Below are 11,471 nucleotides of genomic sequence, written 5' to 3' on the forward strand. Positions count from 1 at the left end.
TCCGGTGAACAACAGCGAGGCGTGGCACCAGGTCCATGACGCGCCGATCGCTGACGTGGACGCACCGGACGTGGACGGCGAGGAGGCCGCGCTAGACGTGGAGGTCCCTCCGGTCCGCTGACCTCCGGCCGAGCGGGACCCTCCTCGGCCGGCAGCGAGAGCTCCTCCTCCGCCTCGCTGCTCCTCAGCTGCGTGCGGGCTCCTCCAGCTCGCTGAGCTCCACAGCTGGCGACACGGGCTCCTCCGGCTCGCTGAGCTCCTGCTCGGGCATGCCGAGCTCCTCCGGCTCGCTGAGCTCCTGCTCGGACATGCCGAGCTCCTCCGGCTCGCTGAGCTCCTCAGCTGGCGGTGCGGGCTCCTCCGGCTCGCTGAGCTCCTGCTCGGGCAAGCTGAGCTCCTCCGGCTCGCTGAGCTCCTCAGCTGGCGGTGCGGGCTCCTCCGGCTCGCTGAGCTCCTGCTGCTGCGGGACGAAGTCTGCGGATTCCCGAGCTTGCACTACCCCCCGGGCTTTACGCAGGGTGCAAAGGCAGGCGGAAACTCCCTTGAGCTGGCCGAGGTAGGGATTCCCCTCCAGGATCGCCTCGATGGCGTTTAACCCCACCACTCTTGCCCTTGTGTTGGTGGTGTGAGTTACCCAGTCAAACAGGCGTTGGACGCGTGTGAGGTCGCTCTCTCCGGACAAGGCCGCTGGAGTGGGTAGTGGAATGGAGGCTGCTGCTGGTGGAGAAGATGGCTGAGCGTGTGATGTGGATGGTGAACAGGATGAAACGGTAAGCGGTGAGGTAGATGTCGCGGGGGATGATTCAGCAGGTGACGGCTGGATCACTAGCCGGGCGATTGGCTGAGGTACAGCGACCAGCTGGGCCGCGGGCTGCGCTTTGGCTACCGGCTGGGCAGCTGACCGTATAAACATAGCCCCAGAGAAAACAGTTGAGGTGAGTGACGATGAATTGTCCATATGACTCACCACAGCCGGCTGTTGAGATATCTGTGGATGTAGCTGCGGTGAGGAACGCTGGCGGCGCGAACGTCGTTTCCGTGTCGGCGTCGGGGCCGGCGTCTCAGGCAGTGAATCCACCAGCTGTCCGAGCTGGTGGGCAGCCTGAGGAGGAGAGTGGAGGTGGAGGGTGGAAAGTAGGAAGTCCAGGACCACCGCATTAAGGGAGTCCACCAGCCAGGGGAATTTAAAAAGCGTCTCCTGCAGCCGCCTCTCCACGGCGCGACGCAAACCTTCCGCGGGCTTCTCCCACCATAACTCACAGAGTCTGTAAACCCTGTCCATCACCTCCCTCCTGAGCCTCTCCTCAGAGACCGCTGGGTCCATACGTGGCGGGATCATTCTGTCACGGTATGGCATGGCACACCGTGGAAGGAGTGGGGAAGGAGGACCCAGGCGCGGTGCTCTATGTATAAACAGTGTTTATTTACAAAGTGAAAACAACGTAACAATAAATCCCCGTGTTTTCCCAGACTCCCGTGTCGTGTCTCCCCGTGAATAGTCCGTGTTTCTGTGCTCTCCGCTCCCGTGTCAGCACCCCCCGGTGCTCGCTGCTCCCGTGTCTTCCACGCTCCTCCTGCGGGAAACAAAAGACGCAGCCGTCAGGACACATACAACGCGGGCATACACACACACTAACTCAGTAACAGGACGACTAACGTGGAGTCTCATGCAATGATCCCGCGTCGGTGGGAGCTCCAAGACTCTCCTAAGTAGCTCCCCCGACGAGCCCTGATCAGCGGCAGGTGTGTGGCTTCGGGTGTGGCCAGTCCTTCCGCAGGGCCACACCCCTCAGGCCTGCAGGTGGCTGAGCTCCATCCTCCAAGCATCCCCGCAGACATAACACACACACACTCACATCTACAATCATGGAGGAGAGCAGCAGCAATACCAAAATACATATAATAATAATAATAATAATAATAATAATAATAATAATACATTACTGCTCAGGGATCCTGGGTCGCCCAGTCCCAGGACCCTGACAAGAATTTTAAGGAAAGTATGGATAGAGGTACACTCCCTCCCACTTTATGTCAAGGTTTGATCACCCTCATTCCAAAACCAGGAAAGGATCCTTTGCTCTTAGACAATTGGCGACCAATCTCTTTGCTGAATAATGATTATAAGATATTGGCACAAATTCTGGCTAATAGAATGAAACCTGTATTAGATAAAGTTATTGATGAGAGTCAGTCTGGTTTCATGCGGAATCGTCATATCTCAAACAACATAAGATTAATTCTAGACATAATAGATTACCCAGAACTTGTACAGGATGATAGTCTTATTCTTTTTTTAGATTTCTACAAGGCGTTCGACTCCTTAGAGCATGAGTTTATTTTTACTGCTTTAAATAAATTTGGGTTTGGTCAGTCCTTCTGTAATTCCGTTCGGACACTGTATTCCAACAGTAACAGCTCCATAAAGCTTGCCACTGGTACTTCCCCAAGATTTTCTCTAAAGCGTGGAGTGAGGCAGGGTTGCCCCCTATCCGTATATTTATTCCTTCTTTCTGTGCAACTCCTTAATTCGCACATTAAACTCAGTTCTTTAAAAGGCCTGGTCATTGCTAACAGAGAAATACTCATAAGTCAGCTGGCAGACGATACAGCTCTCTTCCTCAGAGACGCCTCGCAAGTTTCAGTGGCCATTAACAATATACAGCCATTCTCTAAAGCCTCCGGACTTTCACTCAACCTGCATAAATGTGAACTTTTACCAGTTAAAAGTTGTTTAGCAACTTCAATTCATGGAATACCTGTAAGAAACTCTGTAAGATACCTTGGAATTCAAATAATAAAAAATGAGCAATCCAGATGCTCCACAAACTTCATTCCTATTATAGATAAATCCCAAAAAATCTTTAATCATTGGCTACAGCGAGACCTGTCATTGAAGGGTAGAGTTCTGCTATCGAAGGCTGAAGGTATCTCCCGTCTAACCTATGCTGCCCAGTCACTACATGTTGATAATACAACCTGTAAGTCAATTAACAAATTATTATACAATTTTTTATGGAAAAATAAAACTCACTACTTGCGTAAATCAGTAGCTTTAAATTCATATGATAAAGGAGGTATAAATTTTATTGATTTCGGTGCTCTTAACAACACCTTTAAAATAAACTGGATTAAAAAGTATTTAAAAAATCCCACTTCTATCTGGAACTTTATCTCACATCATGTGTTCTCTAATTTAGGCGGCCTTAACTTCCTACTGCTCTGCAATTATAGTATTCCAAAAATACCACTGAAACTTTCTCACTTTCATCAACAAATTCTTTTGGCATGGGCGCTGATTTACAAACACAATTTCTCTCCACAAAACTGTTTTATTTGGAATAACTGCAATATTATTTATAAAAATAAAACTCTTTTTTTAAATAACTGGTTTAATAATGGAATAATCTTGGTTAGTCAGTTATTTAGAGAAGATGGACTCTTTTATAATTACTCTGAGTTCCTCAGGAGATACAATGTACCGATAACGCCTAAAGAATTCTCAATAGTGTTCGATGCCATCCCATCTGGTCTGTCCATGTTACACAGATGCTCCCACAGTGCTCCACTACAGGTCACTCCCCCGGATGTGTTACATTCTTCTCTTGGCAATGTTTGCTTTTCCTCTCATAAGTCTATAAATACCAAAATAAGATCTCTCTTTCAGGATGCAATGGTCTCTGTTCCATCAGCCATATTTTATTGGGCCAATTTTGTAACAGATATTGAATGGAAAAAAGTTTGGACTTTACCACAAAGGTTTTTCTTGACAAACAAAATTAAAGAGATTTCTTTTAAGTTGATTCATAAGTTTTACCCTACCAAACAATATTTGTCCAAATTTATGGCTGAAATAAATGTAAATTGTACTTTCTGTCAAGAGCAACCTGAAACAGTTTCTCATCTGTTTTGGTCGTGTAAATTTACGTGTAAATTCTGGAAGGATTTCCACAAGTTTATTACTGACTTTGTTCTCCCTAATCTTCAACTGTACTATAAGGATGTTATCTTTGGCTATTATAATTTTAAAGACAAGGACAATGATGCTTTCTTTTTTATAAATTTGGTTTTATTTTTGGCAAAATTTCATATACACAAAAGCAAAGTCCTCGGCAGAAAGCCTGAACTTCTTGTATTAAAAATGGAACTTGCACAATATATAAGGACAATCTCCTCATCAAAAAACACGAAGGCTCTCAAGACTGTTAACATCTGTAACCGATTGAAACTGCTAACTTGATTTTGGCTCTTGCAAACTTTTGTTTATTTATGTTCCCCTTAATTTATTTTATTTTTTGTACTCACTTTTGTCTCACTGTCCTTGTCACTCTTTCTGTTCCTCATTGTACTACCACAATGTCATCTTTTATGTGATCCCTGTTTTACTTGACTGTATGTCTATAATGTGATAAATAAAGTTTAAAAAAAAAAAAAAAAAAAAACCGTGCAGTTTTAATTTTTTTTTTTTTTTTTTTTTTTTTTTTTTTTTTGTGCAAGTCTTGGTGGCATCCTTCATGATGAGAGAAAACTGGGGTGCAGGACCACAGGTGTGACCCGCCCCTCCTCCCTCCACAGGTGATAACGAGATACACTGATAACAAGCGCAGTGACGTCAGACTGAAGCACGCTGACGTGTTTATAGGGCTTCGGAGCGTGATGTCACGGGGGTGGGCGTGGAAAGGATTTTGGCCCGATTCACCATTTTGGGGGTCTAAGCTAGGAGCGATAGCATAGCCATGGTTCGTACTTGCTGTGTGCTCGGCTGCAATGTTCGATCTTACGACCGGCACGGGAATAAGGTTGGATTGTCTTTTTATGCTTTCCCAACCTGGAAGCGACATGAGGCAGCTCGTGTATCGATGTTACCAAACGAAGGCGTCCAGCCTGGAGAGCAGCTGTGAGACGAGCTGACGTGCAGCTCTCTTCCATCTCCAAATATCTGTTGGTGCTCCAGACATTTTCATTCCGGTAAGTTCTAAATATGTTCATATCACTCTTTATAGCCTATTAGTTTCATTTTCGATGCGCTCTGAGCTCATAGCAAATTAGAACAAACATCCTACTGAGTGATTTTGCAGAACTACCGTCTATTTATAGAGTTGCTAATTATTTGGCATTATTGCAGCAAACCAGCCGATGAAATGGATGAAACATCATGACTGGTTTCCAGCGCTACACGAGGGACCTGCTTCAAACATACCACCATGCCAATCTGATTACTTCTTCCATGTGAGGGTGAAGAGGTGACCCTCCTGGATAAGATGGTGAAGGTTTGCTGCGTTTGGTGAACAGTGTGATAATAAAACCAGAGAAGAATGAAACCTGCTCCTGTTAAATATTCTTAAGTCTTGTGCTGTTATTTTTTCAAAAGATACAGTAAATAAAGTAATGTTAGTAGTGGGTGATATCATGTAAACACTCATGATTTTATGTAAACATTTTGTCATTTGTAAACTGTAAATGACATCATCACTGTAACTGATGTGATGTTCTATAAAGTGGTTTTAATAAAAAAAAAAAAAAGGCAAAATTATTTTGTTTCTTTATTCAACTTTTGAACAGCGGGACTCAGTCAGTACATATTCAGTAAATGCAAATTATTTACACGGCAGTGCACTACAGGCATAAATCTAGACCCCTAGATAAAACATGATGGCATTATAGCAGTGACAACTCCTCCACAGTAGCAGGTGGGATTTTTCTGTTTTGAGGCTCCTTTTCCCTGTCACTACAGATTGTCTGTGTATGTTTTGATCAAGAGCCTTTTTTTGGGCAGCTGAAGAGGAGAAGTCTATCTTATGGCCAACCTCTGGCTGTATCTTGGTCACATTACCCAGCAAACCCAGTATGCAGGTTCATGTGTAACAGTCCTTGTGCCACGGATCAACACTGTTCCATCTACTTTAGACTAGAGATGGACCGATCCGATATTAAGTATCGGTATCGGTCCGATACTGACCTAAATTACTGGATCGGATATCGGAGAAAAATAAAAAATGTAATCGATCCATTAAATATCACGAAAGCACCTCACAAAACTTGCTTCACGCCGTAACTCACCTCAGAACGTTAGCACGTCGGTCTGGATAGCATTTGGAGCTTCGCTAGCAACCTGGCATTTCATCTCCGACAAAGTTATCCCCGAGAGAAGTAAAGCAAGTGTGTAAGTCCATCTCTGAATGTTTGTAAAGCATTCCTGCGTTAAGCTTAACAGCGACTGCCTCTTCTTGCTGCTACTTCAATCATGAAACTGCTTAACGATCAGCTGATCGGCTTTTCTGTCGCGAGTCCGTGTCTCTTGTTTGCTTTTGGCCCACTTTGCACCAGAAAGAGGAAACCAGCGGCTGAACAACAGCAGCACGTTTAAGCTTGATCAGCTGTTGTTAGAATGTATTTATTATTACTTTCTACACCAGGATCTTTTTCTACGTAGCTGACGGTAACTGTGCAGGGGCGGATCTAGCAAAGTTTAGCCAGGGGGGCCGATAGGGCATAACAGGGAAAAGGGGGCACAAAGACATACTTTTCTTTCTTATTCTCATTTAAAATGTCTAGCTTTTAATAAATAATTATCTGACACCCAAAGTTTTAATTTGATGTAAAATGAATAGAAGTCAATTACTGTATATAGTAACTATTAAGTCTAATATATATACCCTAGTAAGCTATAGTACTTTTTCCTTTGGGAAGGTACCATCTGTGCAGTCTGCAATTTTGTTGAAGAAAGATGTTGAATCTATTTAATATTTCTTGAAAAATAATTGATTTCTGTGCATTTTTTTTTTCACACTGCATCAAATTAAGGTTGATTACGTCGATTAAGCATCATGAGGTGGAGCGTGAGGGGTGGTTCCCTATTTTTTATTTATTTATTTTTGTTGTTGCTGGGAGTTGGAACCCTATTAGTTAGGTTGCTTAATATTTACGCTAAGTACTCTTTAAAATACCAGAATAGGGAGGATGGTGTAGGTTTAAGTTTATTAGATTGATCAGTATTGCTGAACTATGAAATTATTTTTTTTTGCATACAGGTATAACAGAATAGCTTTAGTGTAGTTGTTGTTTTAAACTTGAGTATGAACTTATACAAAATGCAGCAAGATATTTAAAAAACAGTTTTGTTGATTAAAAAACACTATATCGGATTCATATCGGTATCGGCAGATATCCAAATTTATGATATCGGTATCGGTATCGGACATAAAAAAGTGGTATCGTGCCACTCTACTTTAGACAGAAGAGCAGCGACATGGCTGCAGGTCTCTGCGACTCCGGCCATGCAGCTGCAGCGGGCGGCTTCAACCTTCCCTGTGATGCTCACAGTGACCCATGGCTGCAATGCTGGTTCATTCAGTCTTAGAGTGCAGCACCTGAAACACACACAAAGTTCATTTAAAGACAAGAACTATGAGCCAAGGCCGACACAAATGTGTTTTATCTACTTTATCATAAATGTAAAAAGTGTTTAGAAAGTTAGCACAGACATGTCATTTTTCATTTCTTTATGTGTCCATCTATAGAACGCTGCAGGTTATAGTCTAAATCTGTCTGTTCTGTCAGAAACCTGCCTGCAGAAAATGAACCTAAAGTATGTAATGCAAGGATGTCATCACTGTAGAGATGGAGAAAGCATAAAGTGACAATTATGAATCACTTAATATGATAAGGAGATTCTGCAGGTCATTGATCAATATATAAAACTAAAATAAAATGTATTTTTAGTGACACAAGATACATATATGGATGCAAGATGTGTAATTAGGATTATTTATAATAAATATGAATAAAACATTGCAATTTCTTTAACCATAAAGAATAACTAAATGCTTCAGGACAATGTCTCATCAATGCACTGAACTCACTATGTTATCCCTCTAACAGCCTCCACATGTTCTCACTGTAATTTCCCCTCATGAATGAATTTATGCTGCACTAATGTGAATGTTTGCAGGGAAATCAAACACATTTTACACGCAGTACTCGAGCTGACTTACCTTTGTTTGAATGACCACTTGTACGCGCTGACTCCACAGACAAGGTATGAAATATGTCAGGCTACGTCAATAGCGGTTGGTCTTCAGGGTTTCTACTCCACGGCCGTATTTCATACGGGTCCACATTTCCACTGCAGCTATTTTCTGCAAGTACCGCCGCTTCGCCTCTGGACGCAATCGGTCTCTATACAGTCCATTCTCGTTTGAGCAGCTTTTAAGCATCTTGTAATCGTCGTTCCAACACAGTGTGTTTGTTTTGATTCGTAGACCCCGAAAATGCCGCCGCGCTCCCACAATGCATTGCGGCGTGACGTCAACTCCGAAGCCCTATTAAAGTTTCAGGCGTAAAACCGTCACAGCGCGTGCGCCACTGCGGCTCCGTTGCTTTGATCCTTCAAACCTGTAAGTCAAATCAGAGAGTGCGCAGGCGCAGCGAGAGGATTCCCTGCTGCTCGCCGCGTGAGGTCGTTTCAGGAGAAAACCTGTGTTAAACTCAGTACAAACAGGACGGCGAGTATTTACAAAGTTTAAATAAATAAAATCAGTCTTTCAAACAGCAGCTCAGGATCTTCATTGATTATGAACACAAACATTCAGATCACAAAAGAATCGATTTAAATAAAAAACAATAAAAAAAAATCATCCTGAAGAAATTCTGTCCTCACTCTTGCCTCCCTTTAGGGGGCGCCACAACCAGCCACCTGCCTGCATCTGCTCCTAACGCAGCCTCCTCTTCTGTCACTCCAACCCTCTGCATCCTTCATCCATGAACCTCCTCTGAGCTCCTCCTCCGTCCACTGCAGTGGGTAAAATAAGCACTGAGCACGTGCAGAAAAGTTTCAACATCAGTGATTAGAATGAGTCCTGCTGCTCGGTGCAGATTAGCATCAGCTGGTTCAGTCCCACCTGATGGCCTCAGAAAGGTGTGTCATCACCAGCGTGTGACACAGAAACATCTCGTGATGGTGAAACCGTGAGCTCTCTCCAGACCTTCAAACTTTATTTAAAACATGCTGAAGCTTCCAGTGAGACTGTCGGGCCACAGTTCATCATCATTTCATTGTAAACCATCAGGTGCTCCTCAGAATAGAATAGAATAGGATAGAATACAATAGAATAGAATACCTTTATTGTCACTATCCAGCTGTACAATGAGATACAGAGCATCTCCTACTCAGTGAAAACATGCTGGGGGGGGCAGGACTACATGGATAGTATTAACAGAGGGAAAAGATATATATATATATAATGTACAAATATACAGGCCTGTTTAAAAAAAAAACGCGTGTGTGTGGGGAGGGGCTGTGTTATCGGTGCATGTGTGAGTTCAGGGTGGTTGTGGCTTTGGGGAAGAAACTATTTTTGAGTCTGTGGGTCTTTGTGCTGATGCACCTACTCCTGAGGACACCAAGGAACCGGAAGGTGTGGACCTCTCCACACACTCCCCGTTGATGTAAAGGGGGGCCAAGTCAGTGCTGTGTCTCCTGAAGTCAACAATGAGCTCTTTGGTTTTCTTAGTGTTCAGTGCCAGGTTGTTTTCTGAACACCATGCTGCCAGCTTCAGGACTTCCTCTCTGTAGTCTGCCTCGTCTCCCTTTGAGATGAGTCCGACTACCGTGGTGTCATCAGCAAACTTGATGATGAGAGTGTTGTTGTGGGTCGAACTGCAGTCGTGGGTGTAGAGAGAATACAGGAGGGGGCTCAGCACACAGCCCTGTGGGGAGCCGGTGCTCAGTGTGCGAGTGGAGGAGAGATGAGGGCCGAGTCTTACAGTCTGGGGCCGGTTTGTGAGGAAAGTCCTTTATCCAGGCACATGTGAGAGGAGGGAGGCCAAGAGTGACCAGTTTGGTGATGAGGATGTCCGGGATGATTGTATTAAAGGCTGAGCTGTAGTCCACGAAGAGCATTCGGACGTAGCTCTGCCGCTGCTCTAGGTGACTCAGCACAGCGTGGAGGGCTGTGGCGATGGCGTCTTCTGTGGATCTGTTTGCACGGTATGCAAACTGGTGGGGGTCGAATTCTGGGGGGAGGTAATCCTTGATGTGCTGAAGGACTAGTCTCTCAAAGCATTTCATGATTACCGGTGTGAGGGCCACAGGGCGGTAATCATTCAGGCTGGAGATGGGAGACTTCTTTCGGCACTGGGATGATTGTGGCTGATTTTAGACAGGATGGGATGGCTGCCTGATCCAGTGAGAGGTTGAAGATTCTGGTGAAGATGACGGTGAGCTGGTGGCCACACGCTTTTAGCACCTTCTCCGTCTGGACCGGCCGCCTTCCTGGGGTTCACTGCTAGAAGCACACGTCTGACATCGTGCTCCGTTACAGTGAATGGAGCGGTGCAGGAACCAGGTGAGGGTGAGGATGGGAGCAGGGCTGAGGCAGTTGAGCGCTGCCTCAGCCCTTGGTGTTTCAAAGCGGGCGAAGAAGCTGCTTATTTCCTCTGCCAGCTGCCCACTCTGGTTTTCTGTTTTCGCAGTGCTGCCTCTGTGGTTGATGATGTCTTGCATTCCCTGCCACACCTCCTGTGTGTTGTTGCTGGACAGCTGGGACTCGATGTTTCTTTTGTGGTCTGACTTGGCTTTTTTTAATCCCCCTTTTCAGGTCAGCTCGAGCAGCCCTGTACAGAGCTCTGTCACCTGACCTGAAGGCGGCATCGCGGGCTTTGAGGAGTGAGCGGACCTCGCTGGTCATCCAGGGTTTTTGGTTTGGGAAAACCTGAATGCTTTTGTCCACAGTCACATTTGCAGTACAGAACTTGATGTAGTCCAGCACTGATCCTGTAAAGGTTCCTAGGTCCTGGTGTTCAAATATGTCCCCGTCTGTCTCTGTGAAGCAGTCCTGTAGTTTGGAGAGAGCTTTTTCAGGCCAGGTCGTAACCGTCTTTGTGGTGGGCACTGCGCATGAGGGGGGTGTTGGCTGGGGAGAGCAGGAAGGAGAGGTGGTCGGACTGACCGAGGTGGGGGAGGGGTATGGCTCCCCATATGGAAAAGAAATAGTAAAAACATATATGATTTACTCATGAAAGTGGCCACTTTCTCATTACTTTCATATATTGTTTTAGTAAGTATCCAAAACATACAAGTTTCATTATATAATTCTTCAAGGGATCTTATATGTGTTTTCACTCTTGTATGCTTTTCATACAAGTTTCATACAAGACAGATACAAACTTTATAAGTTTTATATATATCTTTTCCATATGGCTCTATATGCATGCTTGATGTTGGAGTAAACATGGTCTAGAGCGTTTTCTCCTCTGGTGGGACATTTGACACCAAACCTCCCGTTGGTGTTTTTGGGGTGACCCTCACGGCCCCCCTCCTGGACCCCCTGCAGTTTGCATATAGAGCCAACAGGTCTGTAGACGACGCCATCAACATGGCCCTACACTTCATCCTGCAGCATCTGGACTCCCCAGGAACCTACGCCAGGATCCTGTTTGTGGACTTCAGCTCTGCCTTCAACACCATCCTT

The sequence above is a fragment of the Haplochromis burtoni genome, unplaced genomic scaffold (genome assembly GCF_018398535.1).
Source record: "Haplochromis burtoni strain Fernald_Lab_line unplaced genomic scaffold, NCSU_Asbu1 Contig_1253, whole genome shotgun sequence".
In the NCBI taxonomy this organism is placed as follows: Eukaryota; Metazoa; Chordata; class Actinopteri; order Cichliformes; family Cichlidae; genus Haplochromis; species Haplochromis burtoni.